We start from the raw sequence: 19,170 nt of genomic DNA on the forward strand, positions 1-19,170 counted from the left end.
ACCAAGGACAGTAATTCCTGGTAGCCAGAGTCGCTCTTCACAGGGTGTCTTGCTACCTAGATGTGTGCATCAATACTTACTGCAGGATTGTTTTTGACAGCAAAATTGAAATGAACTTAAATATCACCAATAAAATGAAATAACTGCACTATAGTTTCATCATACAATGGAATTCCTGGCAGGTAATAAAATAGATGTGTCTCTAGTGACCCGAATTAACCCCAAACAATGGTCTACAAAGGAAAGCAAATTACTTACAAATACACACAGGTTACCTGCAAGCTGCATATACAAATGAAACCTGTAGTCAGAAAATATAAAAGCAATAACATATGTTGATTATAAAAACATGGATATGTAGCAAAAGTTCCCCAACTAGGCTAATAGCATAGCCTCAGTTCTAGAAGAGGAAGGAGAAAAACACTGTGTGTGTGTGTGTGTGTGTGTGTGTGTGTGTGTGTGTGTGTGTGTGTGTGTGGTCATTAGGTAGTGATATTCAGATTTCTTTGAAAGTAACAAGAAACAAATGTGTTAATATTTAAATGTTATACCTGATAAATTTTGCTGCTACATTTATTGAGTTTCTTGTGTTATTTCCAATATCCTTTGTTCATCTCAAATGTTTTCTAAATTTAAAATACAAAATTTGGGTGTTCATAGGCCTGGCCTACACAGAGGTCAGCTTCCAGTGAGTGAAGCATTGAACTGGGTATAGTTGGGCATGTCTGCTCTGGGTTTCTTGAATCTGTTTGTTGTTTATCTATCCAGGTTTCTCCCACAGCTTTACATTCTCTGGATGAACATGGAGGCAGTATGTGGTTCCCATCATGACCCCAGATGCTTTCTTCATGAGGCTGTTGGATGAAGATGAGGTCATTTTGTTGCCAGGGTTATTAGGTTCAGTGCATAAGTCCTGGCAGCCTTAACAAGCCAGATTCAACCATACCCATCCTCACCCTTAGTAGGCTAATTACACACACAAATAAAAGCAGAAAAATATTTATTCAATATGCTTGTGTTCTTCAGAAGAGTAACCAAGAAGTACAGTGACATCCCCCAAGGTCAGTCTTTGGAGTCCTAACTAGAAGAAAAGGGATGAGGTGTGGTTCCACTCATCATCTTCTGGGCTCTCATTCTTCTGAAAGGTCAAAACTATGAAATGTCATTCTGGCACCAGGCTTGGGCCTCTACCTTCTCCAAGCTAAGACTCCTGGGAAATTACAGTTCCTTAGGGGGTCAATTGTCTTCATAGTCTAATAGCACAGGTGTCTTTAGAAATCTTCATTCCTGATAGGATAGTTACATTTTCATTTACTGTGTAGAACAATGAGCAGTTAGAGTCTTCTGTGTCTAGAAAAACCAGATTTCTAAGAACAGGCTCTTCTATCCTGTTCTCCTGAGTATGAAGAGGTATATTTCTCCCCATTCATAAAGAAAACCATGTCAGAGATGACTTCCCAGGCAGCTCTTCTGGGGTGGAATTTCAATCCTGTCTTTTGTTAAGGACCTTGGGAGGAATTGCCTAACTAACTTCTCTTGGCTTCCTCATGTAGAAAACAGGGCTGAAAAGCTTACTTCGAGGGGTGTCAGTGGAGGTTAGATGAGACAGTACCCAGGCTAAGGCTCTCTTTTCAGAGATGAAGAGCAGCCTTTCCTAAGCATCCAGGAACCTAAGTTGCAAGCCCTCACTAGCTCTAGGTGGGTCTTATGGTCCCTGGTGTGGCTGGTAGGCTCCTTTCTTCCACCCCAGTTTTCTTTGTCTCAGATCAACCCAATTGCCACTTCCTTTTCACAGAACATCCTAAAGGAGCCACTGTTGTAATAACAACAACAAACAAGTTAGGAGGAATTACCCTCCCATCTCTCTTGTAAATGTCGACAGGTTTCATCGTTATATTACAATCCCAATTAAAGAGAAATTCCCCACTAAGCCATAAACCTAAAATGAAAAAAACCCTATAGGGATGAATCAGCCTCTTCTATGAGCAAACCTGCTATTTATCCTTTTGTTGTCACTGCGAAAGTGCACTCAAATCCCCACTGAGCCAGCCCTGCATGCCAAAGAAGACATAAAGCTTTGGCATCCATCGCTGGTCTGTCAAGACTTTCCTTGTAACGAGTCTCCCATGGATTTGATTATTATTGGGTATTAATTATTAATGGTTTCTCCTGCAGGAGGCCTGCGGGGGCTTCTTTCCTCCTCAACCTCTATTTTGAACTGGAATTAAAAAATAACCAAAATCCCCCCAGAGAATGAGAAAGGAGAAAGAGACAAAATCAAGTGAGTCCCTTGCTGGTCTTCATCAAGCATCCACTTGATATTCTGGGGCTATTCTCCTCATTAAGTGTGGGAAGAGCAGAGCTGCTACTGTTAGGGCATCCTCCAGCTTCCCGAAACCTGCTCTCAATCACACAGGAGGAATGAAGCACCCTTCTACCTCTTCTCCCCTACCCTTATGATCCTCTCTAACCCTGTCTTTTTTGGCAATTAATTTCCTCTTATGGTTATGTTGATTTTGATGGCTTCCTAATGATCAGAAATATTTGGCAGATTAACATCATTTAACTTTCCTCTCCCTGGGGGCCAAGACACAGGGAGGAGGCTAAATGGTGTGAAACAGCTGGAAAAGGAAAGAGTGAAATCAGAATTCTGTGCCAGGCATGTCAATGGGACAGTAAGAGATGGAAGAGGCCAGTGGAAAATGAAGCTTACTTAACAAATACTTACAAGGCTGAAAGATCAGAGGTAGATCCCTGCACCCACTAGTCATGGCTCTCTCTTTTATTCACTGTCAACTGCCCATATGTTGCTTTCCTAGTGGCGTTTTAAAGATGACTACACCTGTCAGGGTGTCTGGGAGGTGAAGACAGAGCAGATGTTGAGATTTGTGCAAAGGGAAGAAAAACCCATGAGAAAGTTACTGCGCCTGGGTATTCTGGGGAGCTCCCCCCTCCACTGTCACTCTCCACATTTCCATAAGGCGATGGTCCCAGCATGGCACTGCAGATGGAAGGATGGGATTTAATTTTACTGGCATTCAATCAAAACTGAATAATGTGTTTAATATCCCTGCGGTGAAAGTGAAAGGGAGAGATTCATGAGCTCTTGGGAGGTGTGGGATTCCAAGTAGTGCTTCACTGTTTTCTCTATGTACAAACATAGATATTATGGAGGAAGCCAGTGATACTTCCAAGCTGGTATCACCACCCTACACTCACATTGCTGCTTGAAGTTCAAGCCTACCTAATAATGATATGACACTCAACAAGAGACCAGCAGAATTAATACAAAGACAGACATCCAGCGCTGAACTTCAGAGGAAGATGTCATTTGGGGGAGAGAGAGATAGATGCTTCTGGCTTGAAGGTGGAAAAGAGATGTAAAAGCCTAGGAATGCCACCTAAAGTTCCATCTAAAATCTCATAGCTAGTGATCATGGAGCTGTAAATGTGTTTATAAAATTGTAATAATCTATGAAACAAGGTAAGTCAGTCTGGTAGTAAATCTCTCAAAACATTGTGCAAAACTGATGTAGGAGTATAGAATTGTGAATGATTGTCAGCTGTAATGCATATATATATAGAATTATATAATATTTATATCTATCATCTGTCTATCTCTGTCATTATCTAGCCACACATATCTATAATGACAGATATCTATTCATTGTGAGTGTGATTATGTGTGAGACTCTACTCTCCTGCATCAGAAATCACCTTCAGAACTTATTAAAAGCATAGATGACAATAAAAGAGGGTGGAAAGGTGTAAGAAAGACAAAATATTATATACTTTAACTCAATCTCATGCAAATATACATTTCAATATGTACACATGATCATTATACAAACACACATGACATGAAAAAGGTGAGTGATTTACTTGGAGGCATGGAAAGAGGGCAGTGAAGTAGGGAGGGAGAATATATGCTGTGTATGTATATAAATTTCAGATGAAATCTGTTATTTTGCATACCAACCAAAAACATGTTTTAAATATGGAAAATGACATCTGAAAAGAATACCCCACTTTAAACCCATTGAAATAAGTAAATAAATAAAACAAAATACATGAGAGGTAAACACCTGCCTTCTCCCAGCTAAGCTGGAGCTTCTTAGGGTCTGTCTCCTTGGTGGGGCATTCTCCACAGAGCTGTCCCAGGAGCCCACATTATATTTATATTGATCTCCAAAACTGACTCAAAGAGAGCATTCTACTTCCTATATGATTTCCCAGAAAACACTTTGAGATTGTGTATATATTTTATTGTTTTCCATTTAAAAACTTGAAAATAAACCAAAATCAAATCCTGGTGTCTGCCAGGACCCCAATTTATTTTTATCCTTTTCTATAGAGTTATACACAAGGTTTACACATTCCTGCACTCACTGCAGCCAGGAAGACTCTGCCTATAGTTACATCACTGTTATGCAAATTTAGTTAATTCACTAAAAAATCAAAAGTTAATCAAATTTGTGGTTGATTGAATGAATCATCTGGGAGAAAAAAAATGGTCTTTAGTCAGTGTCATTATCAGTCAAGAGAGTTGAATCAGCTCACGTAGAGAATGTGAGTATGGCTGCAGAAGGCTGTTTCCTTAGTTTAACTCTCTTGTGATAGAGCTCAGTCAGAGAATATGCTTTTCTTCTTCTAATTTCTTAAGTCCAGCTAAGAGCAGCCATGGTATTAGATGGAAAATAACAAATGTTTCTGGGCTACAGCACAGCCTCAGGCATTGTTTATGATACCCACATATTGATGCTCATACATTCAGAGAATACATATTAGATAGATCTCTAGAAACTGCTGGCACATTTGCATACAACTGTGGATCCATGGGAATATACTCTTCAAAGACATCCTTAATATGAGTGGGTCTGTCTCCCTGGCCTTGCCAGCTAGCTGCACAGCACTGCAGGAATGTCAAAATACTTAATTCTATTCTTGTTTAAACAAGAGCTTCTGGTGTACAGGAGCCTGTCACTTCTGCTTGTTCCCTGTGCCACTCAGTGACTGATGCTGCACAGTCAGCTGGCTTTTGTGCCAGGACTGGCAGCTGTCCACTCTGGACCAGGGTTAGCTCCTAAGCTGGGACACAGGCCTCCACAGTTTCTTAAGAAGAGAATACCATGGTCTGGCTCTGTAGAGAACAAGTTCTTCATATTTGCATCCTGTCCATTTTCCCAAAGCTAACCCTTTCTGGGTGGTTGCTGCTTATTCATAGTAACAGTTCCTCACACTGAGCATCTCTTTCCAGGAGCACATGTTCTCTACTGCAGCTATGGGTTGGGTTCCTGTGTGTACTAGTCTTGGCAATTCACATGTCATTCTGTGATAGGCCAGTAGCAATCAAGCCTTGGAGACTAGTACCTGCTCATGGGTTCTGTTTCTCAGTCCTCTTAGAGATCTTGCCTAGGTCAAAAGGAAAACTTGCAAACACAAATTAATAACCAAAGAACATATAAATTTATTTAATATAAGTCTTACAGGATACACGAGCCTTGAAAAGGAAATGAAAACCAAAAGAGACAAGTTACACTTGAGTATTTTTATGGCTTTTCTGGGAAATGCTTTCTTTGGTGGAGAAAAATGACTGCAGAAAGAGGATGACATAATAAACTCATCAAGGCCAACTCAGATTAATCTCTGGACATCTAATGTGCAGATAAAGGATACCTCTTTCCTCCAGGAAGATGAGGTTTGTGACACACTACTGGAGCAGATCAGAAATATCTCCAACTTACTTGGAAAAGAATGAAAAGAAATCAACATGAACTTCCTGCATGTGTGAACTCAGATTCTTTCAGCTTCAGAGGCTTAATATGTCAAGGATCATGTTTGGAGGTTTCTACTCTGAACCCCATTATATCAACTCAAGGCCCTCTGTGACTAAAAACACTTATCTATTTAACATCCATTTGAAGGAGGTTTCTGTTGAGTCTAGATTGCTGCTCCTTCCATGATTTTATAAATCCCTGACCTAGTGACATGCTAGAGAAGAATGGCTCCATGAAACACTGAGTATAGTTGAATATGCAATCAACATGTCATGCAATCATTTGCCTTTAGTGAACATTCACAATGTGCTGGGTACTTGACTTGTGTTCTTGCCTTTAAATTGTGCAATACCTCTTGAGTGGGTGAATCTGACTCCACTAAGATGAGGTCAAATGTCACACAACTACAAACAAAGAAAACAGAATTAAAATATAAATGTGTGTAAATTTGAAAATTAGTGATTTTACCCCAAATCCCTGGTTCCTTTTTCACATGAGGCAGTGTTATTTTCCCTTCTGATGAATTCCTGAAGACAAAAATCATTGTCTTTTGCTCTAGGAAGCAATCTCCTACCCATCACTCCACCAAACCCATTAAGCCACACATTATCATATCTCATTGGTGTCTAGTTCTGTACAGTTGAAACCTGCTGAAGGACTCCTTCCAGCAGAAGAAAAGGGGAAAATCCTACATGTGTAGACTGCCCTCTCAGCCCTGCTTGAATGACTCCTGGTCCTAGAATTTTGCTTAGAATATATTTCATCCTCATTACCAGTAATTTGCTTTCTTCAAGAACATCTTCAGTTCTCCAACCCTCTAGACATCATCTTCTCTTTATAGAATCTTTATTCCTTTGTTTATCTTAAGAACCTTATAGATATCTCCCTTAAATTCAGCTTTGGATGAAGATACAGGTGTACCCTCCACTGTTTCCCCTGAAGTATAATTCCTAGATCCATATGCTTGGTCTTTAGCCTAATAGTCTCTAACCTTCATGTGTACTGTAGCTTCGCCTTTGTGTGTTGTATGTGCAGAGGTAGGCCATGCATCCTCACCTCTGACAGTTACTATCCTGAAGAAACATCTAAAATTGCATAAAGCTAACTTGGATAGAATGACTTATGTTTAGTGGGTGGTATTTAGATTCAAAACCATGTTATTAAAAAATCAATTAGCTATAAAAAATTTTCTTAGCTCCAAGTTATTTTCCATTTGCAGCATGGCAGCAGTGGCCAGTTAGCATCTGGGTGTCCTGGAGACATTTGGAGCCTTTCATTCATCATACATGGCATTTGCATATTGAAAATATCATACTTTATGCACATGCCTTCCAGGCTACTTTGGAGACTATGATTGCTGCTTAATCCTCACATAAATCAATGCACCAGGGAGTGGGCTTCTGAGCACAAGGAGAATCGGGATGCTCTGCTTCCTGGGACTGGTTCATTCTCTCCACATCCCTGGTACATGCAGTGTCTTTATTTCCACTTCTTTCTTGTTGCTATTAAAATTCTATTAGCCGATTGTGAGTATTATTTTATGCCATCTTCATTTTCTCTAAGTTATGATAGAGACACCTGTAATCATTTGTATGTATTTTCAGTGCAGAAATTCTTTTTGTGGAAGAACAAAACTTTTCCTTTGTATGCTCATGTATCCAAATAGAAAGATGGGTTGTTTATAAATCTCTTTCTCCTCCAAACATTGGCTTGTTTGATGAGGAGACAGAACCAGAACACATTGAAAGAAGGAAGGCAAAAGCATTTGATCTCGAATAACAAAGTATGAGTCTGCTTTTTTCCGAGGCACCTCTTAATCAAAGTTGACCTCACAACGGCTGCAAGACTGTGTTCTGTTTTGGATCTGAAGGCATTCAGGGTGTTTTCTCCATTCAGCTGCCATGTCAGCAGCACAACACAGATAGCAGTCTCTTTTCCTGTTTCATCACACAGGAATAGCTCCTATTCCTCATTAGGGAAGGTGTGGACTGATTAGAAGACCAGAGACCTTCTCACCCTGGGAAATCTGAAGAGTCATGACCCAGAGGCAGAACATGCCCCATATTTTTCTTCTTTTTACTATGTTTGTTTTTCTTTATTTTTAAGGCAGGTGTCATGTATCACAGGTTGGCCTTGACTTAAAATTTAGACAAACATGATCTTGGATTTCTGAGCCACTTGACTCTACCTAACAAGTGCTGGAATAATAAACATGTACTACCACATCTAGTTTACATAATGTGGGAGATAGAATCCAGCACCTCATGTTCCAACAAACAAGCTAAAAGCCCACCCCCCTTTTGAAATACCACCCTACCCTGCACACAAAATTAAATGCTGGTAAATTTCACCTAAAATTTAAGGTGACATAGACATGGAAGTTTCTAGAAAGTATTCCAAGGAAATTGACTGAGGCCAAAACCTAGGGAGGTTTTATTATCATGCAGTGGTAGACATGTTCTTTACTCTGATGTTAATAATGGCTGCTGAGGTAGCTTTCTTATTAAAAGGTATTATTAGGAAGTGAATGGGCTTTCTTCTGATGGGATATATGAGGAACACAGGGTTTGTTTGTTTGTTTGTTTGTTTGTTTGTTTTACAACCTAAATTTGGCTTTCCCTCAAAAGTAGTTCTGGCTACATTCTTCAGAATAATGTAAAGGTGATACATTGTTCAGCCTACATTTTCCAAAGACAAAGAGTAAAGTGTTTAAGAATATGTATTTCTTCTAGTTGCATAGTTTGGCTCCTTATGAAATCATAAACTCCATCTGTGTTTCTCCAGAGGACCATAGCACCTCTTTCTCAGGCTATTGTTCCACATGGTATTTGCCTTAGCAAGATACTTGTGATACAAAGGTGACCTCTGACCTCCAGACCTCATTGATTTAATGTGATGGATATTAGTCTCACTGCCTCTTTGCTGGTAATAGCTGTAAAGAAAGGAAATGAGAGTTAGGAAGAGACAGGAGATACAAAGATATTAAAAAAAAATCAGCAATAATTTTTCAATGCCTCAAAGCAGATAAAGAAAATTGAATGAAATCACATAAGCCCTGGCTCCTATGGTGGAAAACAAGAGGCTGTCTATAATTCTGAGATGTTTCAGCAGGTTGCAGAGCTTTGATGTAACTCAATAAAGTTGCCACTGTGTTCTCCTTTGAGGGAGGAGAGAATGAAGCACATATGTAATACACAGAGGCTTCTCTAACTTCCTCAAACTAAGCCAAAAGACTCACTCTTCAAGCTGATCCCCACATGAATAGCCTGTCAATCTTTGGTGCATCACCTATGAGGATACTTGGGAATAAGAAGCCAATAACCACCAGTGGCCAAGTCTGTACCTTAAGTAAACTTCCATGAAGGACCAGCACCTTGAGCAAAGGGCCAATTTGTGGTGTGAGAGGGTGGTTGGGCTGAATCTTGATATCTTTCTGAGTACAAATGATTACAGTGTTTCCACTCTGTTTTCAAATATGGATAAGAAAATATTCCATGGGCTAGGGAGCCTGCTAAAGATATGAACAAATGAATTAAAGTCAGGCAGTGCATGTTCTAGATAGCTAGGTGTTAGCTATGCTAACAGAACTAAGCTCCTTAGTCTAAGATCACAGGTTGATCTCATATGCTGATATAACTATGCCTGCTGGTAAAGCTTATCTGAACTCAACTCTGCATGGAAACTATTCATCCTAGATGAGGACAGTGACTCTCTAGGTGTCAGAAGTCTGACCTAGGTCAGATTATACTTTCCTAGACTTTCTTAAGGCAAGTGGTTTCAACATAACAGAGCCTGGTCAATGAAGTATAAACTTCAATCTTCCAAGAACTCTGAGTTAGTTATCAGATTCAACAGATAAAATACAAAAAGCTTTGCTTCCTTAGACATGTAAGAAAGTCACAGATACATAGTTTTCTCAAATATTTCATGGGAAATATTGAGGCAAATTATTGGACAAAATTATTTGTCCAACATTTAAATCTAACTAGACATCATTTTATCTGCCTCCTTGTTTAATTCATGCATGTATTTTTGCTTACCACATAGCTTGCACCATCCTTCACCTTTCTTCTCATCTTAACATCAAAGTATACAGTTGGCCCTTGGCATTAGCAGGTTACATGTCCTCAGAGTCAACCAAGCACAGATTGACCATATTCAAAAAATAATGTCTACACTGAACATGTGCAGGTATAGTTTTGTCATTTCCCCTAAACAACAGAGCATCACAATTGTCTACACAGAGTTTACATTGCCTAGACAACTGTCTAGAGACAAACTAATTAATTATGATATTCATAGGTTTTAAATGAATGTTACATCTGTGTATATATATATGGCATACATGTGTGTGATGCAGGCACTGGATGTGCCATTGTGAGGGTGAGTATACATGCTTGCATAGATTCAAGTAATATGTCTAATATCTTTCATTGTGGTTTACTACCATATTCCCTTGAAATAGGGTCTCTCACTGAACCAGAAAACTTTAGCTGACCATTATGCTCTTTGAATCTGTCTGTCTCTGATCTGCAGTGATAAGTTTCTATGTACACACAACTATGTCTACATGGGGGCTAGGTGTTAGGGACCAGGTCTTCATACTTATAGAACAATCACTGTTGCCCACTGAGCCAACATATTTAAAACATCCTGAATCTTGTGGAGTTTCCCTTCATAATGAAAACGTTTCAACTCTGAGAATATTGCTATACAGTAGCTGGGCAGAGCTGACACCCACAGGCTAACTCATGACAATGGACTTTCTGGTCTTTCTTTACATTAAAATTGGCATTGACTTCTCAATTTCCAAAATATATCTTCTTAACCCTGATGAATAATCTGACCTTCATCCTTCTTATAGTTCCCTGGCTCTCTTGGATGCTGGCCTAGATACATATGTTAGATAAACTGTATGAGATACCTTCCAAAAGCATCTCATGAGATTTGCCTAAGGTGAGCTTAGTTGCAAAGAATATGGTTGTTTGGTTCTTTAATTTTCCAAAATTTTCACTCTGGCTAAAATAACAGAATTTGTTGGGGAGCCTGTCCCTGAGCTTCAGTTTCTGTTGTTTGAGTTTTTGTCCCTTATCTGTAGTACAGACTTGAAGCCTGCCAGGAGCTTGTGGTTTTGCTAAGAGAAACATTGTAGTGTTTTCTCCACACTTTATCATCTTTTAGGGAAACCTACTTTCTTGGCTCAAAAACAATAGCCCATGCTGCTTAATTTGGCCTGTCTCCTACCTTTATAGAGTCCCAGATCACTTCTACCTGCCTTTTATGACTATAAATGCCTGTCATAGAAAGCATATTCTCTTCTTCTAGTCATCTTGGATAGAGCTTAGGGAATTCTTTACTATCCTCCCACAGCCTAAGATCAAACATTTTTCTTTGACTACACTGAATACAACTAGCTTTTCTGAAACAATATCCAAAGTCAAGAAGGTGCAAGCATGACATTCTTCTGCATACAAAATGAGAAAGTTATTTATTCAACTTTGATTGCTAGGTCACCATTTGTTGAAATATCAATGACCTTCATGTCTTGAAATGGAGAGAATAACTGTTTCCTCACAGAAACATTATTTAATTTGTATTTTCTCAGAGAAGAGTCACATTCAGATTGAGAGGAATCACATTAAGCCATTTGTTGACACTGGCTCTTCTCAATTTTTATGCTGGTTGTCTCTTTTCATCATTTTCTGTGCACTCCATATATTAAACGTTTTGGTTTTCTTTCCCACAACTGGGCCTCTGATGCTCAAACATAGACAACAGAACCTGGGGCAAGCTATCATCTCCTCTGTTCTTGTAGTACTGCTCTGTATATGAGACCATTTGCAAAAGCAGAGTTAAGAACAAGCTGGATTCAAGGTTTTAGAAGATGCTGTTTGATTCTATCCTCAGCTATTGGTGGAACCATTTTAAAAACCAGTGAGGTATTATTGTAGAGAGATTATCTTTGGTATATTTCTACCCAAGCACTATTTCCCCTAACAGATTAGTTTAAAGGTCAGATTCCCTAATTGCTTCTTAACTTTTCATTTAATCACTGTCTTTGCATTCAATGTGTTTTCCCTGTGTATTTAAGCCAACATTATGGCAGCTCAACATGGGCATATTCTCTGAAATATGTTGCTTTCATAGATAACTATAGTTCAGTTTTGAGAAGAGCCTTACACTACAAATTTGCCCCTTGTATTATATATCCACAAATAAAATTTTACTCTAAAGAAAATTATCATGCTTCTTAGATTGTCACCAATAAAAAGGTAAAGCTTACTAATTTTTAATTTCCTTAGCATTTTCTTTATAAATGAGTAACAGATTGTGGAAGGAAAAAAATAATAATCATAGCTTGCAAGCTGCTTTGTTAGCACAATCTATTCCTGAGATTTTATGAGATCTGGCTTACAAAACACTTTTTGATAAATGATTCAATATTGAACCATGATTTACCTGTACCATGTGGAAGAAAATTATGCTGATGGTGCTAAAAAAAAAATCACTGGAACAGAGATTTTTACACCCCACAGAACATGTCAACACAGTGCTGAGTGTGAATTGCTCATTTGGGACATCAAGGGTTCCTCTTTTTAGGATCTACGATTGTATCTCAATATAAATGGCTGAAAGAAGTTACCTAAAGGAACCATTATGTTGCCTGGTGATAAAGATGTGAAGGAAGGAAGGGCTCCCTCATCATCTCTAGATATCAAAGAAGTAGATTTCAAACTCAGTGGGTGGCATGAGGTTAGAAAATAATTGTTCAGACCATGTGGAAATCAACAAAGCTCCCTGAAAGAAGAGATGAGACCTAGCTTTTTCCTTTAAAGGAATGACTCACAGAGGAAACGCAACACCCAGCTCCTCTCTGAGGCCTAGCTAACTATATATGTACCGTAAAACTTTATTCAGCTAAATTTATGAAACCCAATGTTACAGTTTAGGAGGCTTCCATCTGAGATTGCTTCTATAGACATAAGAAATGCAATACCAAGATATTTTATGTTGTTGTGGCTATTGTAAAGGGTAGAGTTTCTTTGATCTCTTTCTCAGCCCCTTTATCATCTGTATATAGTAGGATTTTTTTTGTTTGTTTGTTTGTTTTGTTTTGTTTTGTTTTGTTTGAGTTAATTTTTTATCCTGCTACTTTTCTGAAGGTGTTTATCAGCTGTAGGAGTTCACTGTAGAGTTTTTCAGGTCACTTATGTAAACTGTCATTTCATCAGCAAATAGTGAAAGTTTTACTTCCTTCTTACCAGTTTGTATCCCTTGCTCTCATTTTGTTGTCTTATTGCTTTAGCTAGAACTTCAAGTACAATATTGAAGAGATATGGAGAGAGTGGACAGCCTTGTCTTGTTCCTGATTTTAGAGGAATCACATTAACCTTCTCTCCATTCAATTTGATGTTAGCTGTGGGTTTATTGTATATTGTTTTTATTATGTTTAGGTATGTTCCTGTTGTCCCTGATGTCTCCGAGACCTTTATAATAAAAGGGTGCTGGATTTTGTCAAAGGCTTTTTCAGCATATAGTTAGATGATAATATGATTTTTGCTTTTCAGTTTATTTATATGGTGGATTACATTGGTAGATTTTTCTTATGTTGAGCCATCCCTGCCACCCAGGGATGAAGCCTACTTGGTCATGGTGGATGATGTGTTATTGGATTTGATTTGCCAGTATTTTATTGAGTATTTTTGCATCAATGTTTATGAGGGAAATTGGTCTGTAGTTCTCTTTCTTAGTTGTGTCTTTGTGTGGCTTGGGTACCAAGGCAATTGTAACCTTGTAAAAAGAGTTTGGCAATGAACCTTCTGCTTCTATTGTGTGGAACAATTTGAGGAGAATTGGTATTAGCTCTTCTTTGAATTTCTGGTAGAATTCTGCACTGAAGCCATCTGTCCCTGGGCTTTTTTTAGTTGGGAGGCTTTTGATGACTGCTTCTATTTCATTAGGGGTTATAGGTCTATTTAAATTGCTTATCTGTTCTGGATTTAATTTTGGTAAGCAAAAGAACTTTGCATGGAAAGATTTCCTATGCTCTTAAATAGGTAGGAGAAACATAATTAAAATGGCAATCTTGCCAAAAGCAATCTACAGATTCAATGCAATCCCTAGAAAAATCTCAGAAAAATTCTTCACTTACCTTGAAAGGATAATACTCAACTTTATATGGAAAAACAAAAGACCCAGGATAGCCTAAACAACCCTGCACAATAAAGGAACTTCAGGAGGCATCACCATCCCTGACTCTATTATAGAGCTATAGTCTGAAAACAGGTTAGTATTTGCTCAAAATTAGACAGGTAGACCAATGGAATTGAATTGAAAATCCTGATATTAACCCACACACCTAAGAAAATCTGATTTTTGACAAAACAGCTAAAAGTATACAATGGAAAACATCTTCAACAAATTGTGCTGGCATAACTGGATGATGGTGTGTAGAAGACTGCAGAAATATTCATGTTTATTTCCATGAACAAAACTTAAATTCAAATGGATCAAAGACCTCATCATAAATCCAGCACACTGAACCTCTTAGAAAAGAAAGTGAGAAGTACCCTTGAACGAATTGGTACAGAAGACCACTTCCTGAACATAACACTAGTAGCATAGACATTGAGATCAACAAGTAATAAATGAGATCTCCTGAAACTGAGAAGCTTCTGTAAGGCAAAGGACACAGTCAACAAGACAAAATGGCAGCCCAAGGAGTAGGAAAAGATCTTTATCAACTCCACATCTGACAGATGGCTGATCTCCAAAATATACAAAGAACTATAGAAACTAGTCACCAAAACACCAAATAATCCAGTTAAAAAGTGGGGTATATAGAACCGAATAAAGAATTCTCAATAGAGAAATCCAAAATGGCTGAAAGACACTTAAGAAAGTATTCAACATCTTTAGCCATCAGAAAAATGCAAATCAAGGCAACTCTGAGATAACATCTTACTCCTGTCAGAATGGTAAAAATCAGAAACACCAATGGCAGTTTATGCTGGAGCAAATGTGGAGAGAGGGGGACACTCCACTGCTGATGGGAGTGCAAACTTGTACATCCATTTTGGATGTTCAGTATGGTGGCTCCTCTGGAAAATGGGAAATATTTTGCCACAGGACCTGGCAATTCCACTCTTAGGCATATATCCATCATTTAGGAACTTTGGGAGGTATACTCCCTTAAACTAGAGACAGGAGGGAGGGCCTAGACCCTACCCCAAATGACTTGACAGGGTTTAATGATCCCTCCTAGAAGGCCTCACCCTCCCTCTGGAGTGAGTGAGGAATGGGATAGGGAGGAGGGGGGTTCAGACAGCATGGGCAGATGGGAGGTGAGGGAACTGGGATCAATATGTTAAAATAAGAAAAAAAATAATAAAAATAGAGAGAAAAAAAGGAAGGAAGGAAGAAAGGAAGGAAGGAAGGAAGGAAAGAAGGAAGGCAATATCAGCACAGAATTGATGAAAATTAGCACAGAGAATCATCAGTTGAAAATGAAATTTACTGAACGCAATAAGACAAAGAAAGTCAACAAGTAAAAGCTGAAGATGTTGAGTCTTACTTGAGCTTAGAGAAGGTGGAAAAAAGCTAGTCTTCTGCCAAGTTAGAGTTCTCTTATTCAGGACAATAAACCCCACAAACACAGAAACACAACTGTATCAGGTACTGCCACTCCTGATCCAAATGGGGTTTTCAATAAACAGATGTCTTTGTGTGTACAATGCACTGGATTTTTTACTTCCATGTGTGTGCACATGTACATTCATAATATATGTTTATGTACATGGCCAGGCTCTTTAGGGAAAAAGAAATTTCAGACGTAATATGGATCAGAAGTAGGAGGTATCATGAGGCAAAGATGGTGAAATTGGTGTAGGTGCTGGTCTTGCTGGAGAGGAGGCTGAGGAAACATTCAAAGTCCATAGTCTATTGTCTTAATACTAATCCTCAGCAACTAGGTAGTCTGCCTGTTCACTTTAAAACTGCAGGCCAGCTGACTATCTTGTGTATTATTAGCCTGATGCATCTATGACCAACAGCAAAATCTGGCTTTGCTTTATCTCTTTTCTATAAATTCCCATCAAGGTAACCAGATTTGTAGTCTTATCCAATAAATACACCATACTCTGGTCCTTCTCAAGGCCCAGGGCATTTTACTTGGTGTCTGGACCAAGAGTTAAAATGAGATTTCAAGCCCCTTAAACTGATTCCAGGCCTTGCAGTTAGGCTGACAAATGACATTATTCTTGTAGAATCCAGCAAGTGCCAAGGTCCTTATCCTCAAAATCTGATGGCTTTGGATTTATAGGAAGGACTGCACTTCCAAAAGGCAATATAAACAGCACCACCCCAAATTCCTAGCTATCATTATGTGATTCTCCCTCAACTATGTAGGGTAGAAGATAGCTTGGAAAATTCTACTGTTCTTTGTATAACACTATGAAATATGAATGTGTTTAGTTCATATTTGAACTAGGAACATTTTTACTAGCAGAGTAACTATATTATGGATATGCAGTATAAAATCACATGTGTGCATTCAAAAGCAAGATCTGGGCAAAGTGTGGGCTGATGTTTCTGAATCTTGCCATTAATATTCATTTGCTGCTTGTTCATTTGTTTTGTTGTCTGCCTTGAAGACAAGCAGCAGAAGCCACCGAAGGTTTTAGAAAAATTTATGGGAGGAAAATTTAAATTTGAGAACATTGTATCCATTAAGCTATTGCTTTCTTTAAATTGGCAAGGGTTTCATTATTCAGTTTTAGAAAAGAAAATTCTTGGACTAGAAATAAACTGTCTAATGTTTAGAAAAGGAAATTTAGAATACAGAATAGCTTCAGTAGGGTATGTCCTATAACTGCATCTCAGCTTCCTGCTTCCCTTCTCTGTCATTTTAGGTATGCTATTTTTCTTTCCTTTTCTGTACTTTCTCCACACAATGCTTAGAATGTTGTCTTAGTATTGCATAGGTCTTAAGTGAGGTTGGATTCCTTTAAGAATGTTGTGTTGAGTATGAAAACTAATTTACTGGAAAGATACTGAAGCATTTTAAAACACATAAAATCCTAAGAAATCAGGTGTAGAAATGATATGGACCTGAGCAGAGGTAGAATTTAGTAGCTACATCTCTAGTCTGATTAGGCTGCATCAAAGGGAATACATCTTCTCCTCTACTGAGGAGAGACTCTGCTGAGTCTCTGGCTTTCTGGTCTGAAACACCAAAGAGAAAATATATAGTTGGCTTGGATTGGCCATGAGGTTTGTCCCATGATTAAGCTTAAGAAGTGTCTCTGACTACAGTTTTCTCACTGCTGTACACAATGAAGAAGGGTCATTATGACAGTGATGAATGAGATAGGATTGGAGGGAGAGCAAAAGCCAGATATGCTAAAGGAACAGAGTAAGAACATGTCTTACCCTCAGCATCTGCCAGGCACAGACCTCTCATGACCTTGTTTAAGACAATGGGATGGTTCACAGTAGCTGAGCCTAACTTGAAATGCCTTGTAGTAATCTGACAGTAGAGTAAAATATTTAAGAGTATCAGAAGGCCAGATCCCAGTGGTTTCCACCTGTGTGGACTGGGAACACATTATAGATTCATATGAAAGCTATAGCTCCAACCATGTCTACAGGGACCCAAGAAATCCTAATGATGCTATTCTTCAAATTTGAGACTCAGAGAGGCAGCTGAGACAATCAAGCCCAGTTGACTATGACTACAGCTAGACAACAGCATTTCCCGAATATACTTGAAGATCTATATTTGGGGTCTTCTAAAGAGAAAATTAGTTCTGTGATCACATTTTTGTTAGCCAAATTACACAGTCCTTGATAGATATCTCAAAATTATCATGGATTAAAAATAAAAAGTATGTTCCTTCTTTTACCTCTGCTGATGACAGACAAAAATCTACAAATATCTAAGAGAATTTGGTGGATCTGAGCTAACAGTGTGGCAATTTCGCTGTTTTTCCTGTAGTGTCTGTGCCTGTTTGACTGCAGCTGCATTCGGATTTTAACCCTGCTCATTTCTTGTGCAGCCTATTTATTTAACCACAGTCCCACTTTATTCGTGGACTTCAAATGTTTGCACCTTCAAAGAAAACACTCTTTCTAGCTTTTAGGAAACTCCAGTCATGAGTATTCTTGTACTGGCTGTAAAGCAGGTGAAGTCCTCTCCTTCTAAGTAGAATTTGGATGACAAAGTATGAGGAACAGTTGGAGTCAGGGTCTGTATGGCTACACAGATGTCAAAGAGGTGAGACTGAGGGGCTACTCACTCCTATTCACACTGGTGTTAAATGTTTTTGTTCTTGCCACTTTCTTCCACTCTGGCCAGATTCAGGAAGTATGGAAAGGTGACCCCATTGAGGACTGTATAAAAGGTGCTGTGAGAGATGAGATCTATTTTGCTATTTCCTTTCCATGCCCTTGGCTGAGGTTCAGAGTTCCCACAATTAGTAACTCATTCTCTCAATTTAAGGCTTTAGATTTTTTAAGAATCTCAGCAGAAAGAGCAGATTGGGTTTTATGAACCATTTGCATCTCAGAGGAAATTTATTTCATGCTTACTAGATAACAGAATTGGAGTCAGGAAGGTGCAAACAGATTATCGCATGTTCTGAATTTGTAGAAAGATGTGACTAGGAGGCCAGAAGTTGACAATAACACGGGGATGGTGTGCCTGGCTCTGTGGCATTTAGCTCAGAGCTGACTACCTCTGTCCCCTACACCTACATGTTGTTTGGTCTTCATCTATTTTCTAATTCTTAACAGAGAATATTCACTAATTAGTTGACATGTACCCCACACAGTGTGATCTACCTTTTGGGAATAGCAACAGGATCGAGGGTTATGTTGGTGAGGGAAAGAAATTGTGAAGGCTTATGAAAGAGAAACTACTACTACTAGCTCAGATATCACGAGAAAAAGAAAAGGATTTAAAAACTAAGGAAAGCTGACTTTTACTTCCACCCATGATATGGCTACTAGTCCTGCGTTTGTCCTCCAAACACACACAGAGAACTTAGAGAAATATATAAAGCAGCCCTCTTCAAATGTTATACAAAATGCAGTGCAGAGGTACAATTTCTGAAGTAAGGGAACCAACAAGGAGAGCCCCACAGTCGCCCTGGGTTTGTGCATGAGAACAATTTTATCAGGAAAAAAAAAACAAGAAATAAAACAGAAACAAAAATAGAACTTACTCAGAGTGGAATATAAACAAATGGAGTCCATGACAGATAAAGCAAAACATTTGATGGACAGAGCACAGGAGAGGGAGAAATGAAGAGCAAGAACTACCAAACACAATGTGGCAGCTCCTTTGGATGGCAACAATTCTGAGCTACGGCACAAAACTAGCAAGGCTGCCATA

Source organism: Phodopus roborovskii, unplaced genomic scaffold (assembly GCF_943737965.1).
Source record: "Phodopus roborovskii unplaced genomic scaffold, PHOROB, whole genome shotgun sequence".
Taxonomy (NCBI): Eukaryota; Metazoa; Chordata; class Mammalia; order Rodentia; family Cricetidae; genus Phodopus; species Phodopus roborovskii.